General features: G+C 41.4%; 1 pseudogene; it reads right to left on the reverse strand.

The window, feature by feature from the left end:
* The window catches only part of LOC138048716 (uncharacterized), a 7354-nt pseudogene that overhangs the window by 1404 nt on the left and 3450 nt on the right, over window positions 1-2500 (reverse strand).

A 2500-nucleotide genomic window follows, 5' to 3' on the forward strand; every position in this document is an offset into this window, starting at 1 on the left:
TTCGTACACGAATACCTTCCCAAGACAACTTTATCGAGCATTTATATGAGAATTGCGTGAACGAGACGAAGTTGGCCCTACTTGATAATGCATACATTTTACGACTCATCTTTAAAAAAATAAGCATCATCATTTGCCCTTCTTTGTAGTTCGTCTTTCATTAAGTATAGTTGTGTCTGCACATTCAGAAGCTAAGATGGACTGATAATCTCAACTGAGCAGTAATGTGTAGTTTAACTAAAATGTATGTTTGAAATTGACAGTTTCCGTTGGCTGCGGTGAGAATTTTGGCGGGAAAAACCTTTTCATTCGAACGCGAATGCTAGCAACATGTATAAGGTCTCAAATTGTTGCTTCTGTGATTGCGCATTTAAGATTTTGCTGTGTCTCGGGTAGTCGAGCCAAACTGTTTACATGCGAAAAAGTTGAATCGCCTGCCAGGGTTATTCGGACCTGCGGAGGCGAGACAACTCGCCTCCCCGAGTTATCTCGCCCACCCGAGTTGTCTCGCCCTCCAGTAAACGGTTGATAGATGTTTTAAACAAATGAGAGAAAAATTTTCTCGCCCAGGGTAACTCGGGGGGAAGGGTTGTCTTGGGTACCCGAGACACAAGATCGTGTTTACCAATAAAAACTTTAAAAATGAAATTTAATACTTATACATTACTGCCTGAATCTGCTTACTGTGGGGTTTGGTTAAATATTCACAATGAAATTGTTAACATATTTAAAAACAACCCTCTTACCTTTAAAGTCAAAGAGTTCTTTCTTATTCACATCTAAAGGCTATCGCCGTCTTGCGAATTTTACATATTCTCTTCTCTCCTCTCTCGATTTCTTCACTGGCAGCCATTTTGAATGTATAAATATAACTTGTTCCCAGACCTCTCGATAACAACCATTGGTTCATCATGAGTCGTCGGTCCGTGTACGGATTTCGTGTACGGATTTCCATCATAAAGTAATCGTGTACGAATCAACATAATTCTTCCCCCGTTATTACACATTCGTGATATATTGCGGCATCCGTGTACGGATTACTTGTATTCGTATACGGATTACAAACGACGTGTGTATTGGAGTACGGATCACTGGTAATCGTGTACGGATAGCAATACGAGGTCTTATTGCGGAAGTCGTACTCGGTTACTCAGGAAAGTATAATGATCCGCTTCCTCTCCCCTCACCTCTCTCTTGGGTCATAAACTGGGCAACCAAAACATTTTCATCACCGGGATCTCCACGTACACGAGATGGTAAAAACCGTATTGGCTAATGGCATCCTAAAAATAAGACATGACAGTATTTGATCGGTTGTTGTGGAACACCTAAGAAAAGTTACTGTAATAATTCTTGAGAAACCGTCTAACCATCCATTAACTACAAAACCCCACCGTATGAGGCTGTGGTGTCCATCTATATGAAATGACGAATTAGGCCACGGTACACTGTAACCTCTACGTGTTGCTACAACTGCCCATCGCAAAGCAGTGTTTTCGGGATCCACTCTATTAATTGCAGCGCACACTCGATCCCGTTGCACAGGGTACCCCCCAGGACCGTACGTACCCAATAATATAGTTACCCCGTGGCGTGAAATGTACCCTCTTATTATGGTGTCTAGCTGATAGTCACTAATTTTAGACCCCTTTCGCATTGTAATCCATACTCCACCACTCTCCGTCGAATGGTCAATCGGGAAACTTGCAGCATGCGAGGTATTTGCATCCATGTGCAACCTAGAACTCTTAGGTTTTCCAAAAGTTCCTGCGCAATTTGGCCTTCCTACTCCACTCGCAGCTGCAGAACGTGGACCCAAATCAGCTATGCTTGTGGTTCTTCTCCCTATTTCAGCCATTCTATTCCACCAATACAAGTGGATTTCAGAAAAACATGAACAAAGTTCTTGGAGCTGATCAGTGCAAGGTAAATTTGCGACACCGTCAGAAACACTTCTAAGAACTGATACCGTAATGTACAACTGGTTAAACAAAATTGCTGCTGAGGGAAAATCCAAGTTAACATTTAAACTATGGTACTCGCAAATGTCGAGTAGATTAAGAAGACCCGAGAAAAATTCTTTTCGGTTACATTTTCATCAGTCGCCATGTTTATGGAAGCTTGGCGGGGAGCTTTGTGACCATGCCTCCTGGAGTCACGTGACATTATCGAATGAAAGTGTAGTTAACCAAACCGTAAATTGAAAGCTAAAATGTTAAAAGAGTGCTTAGGCCTAATCACTACAACGAGCGCTTAGACTTAATCAGTTAACGAGTGCTATTTCTTCACACGAACTCGTGAAAAGTGTAGTTAACCGAACCGTAAATTGCAAGCTAAAATGTTGAAAGAGAATTTAGCCCTAATCATTGAAACGAGCGCTTAGGCTTAATCAGGTTTAACCGAACCGAAAATTTACAATCGATCACTGCTTAATTCGCGAGTCACGCCTTTAGAAAGAGAAATACCTTTTTGAATAAATTACAGAGTTCAACTTGAATTT

This window comes from Montipora capricornis, chromosome 5 (assembly GCF_036669925.1).
Source record: "Montipora capricornis isolate CH-2021 chromosome 5, ASM3666992v2, whole genome shotgun sequence".
Taxonomy (NCBI): Eukaryota; Metazoa; Cnidaria; class Anthozoa; order Scleractinia; family Acroporidae; genus Montipora; species Montipora capricornis.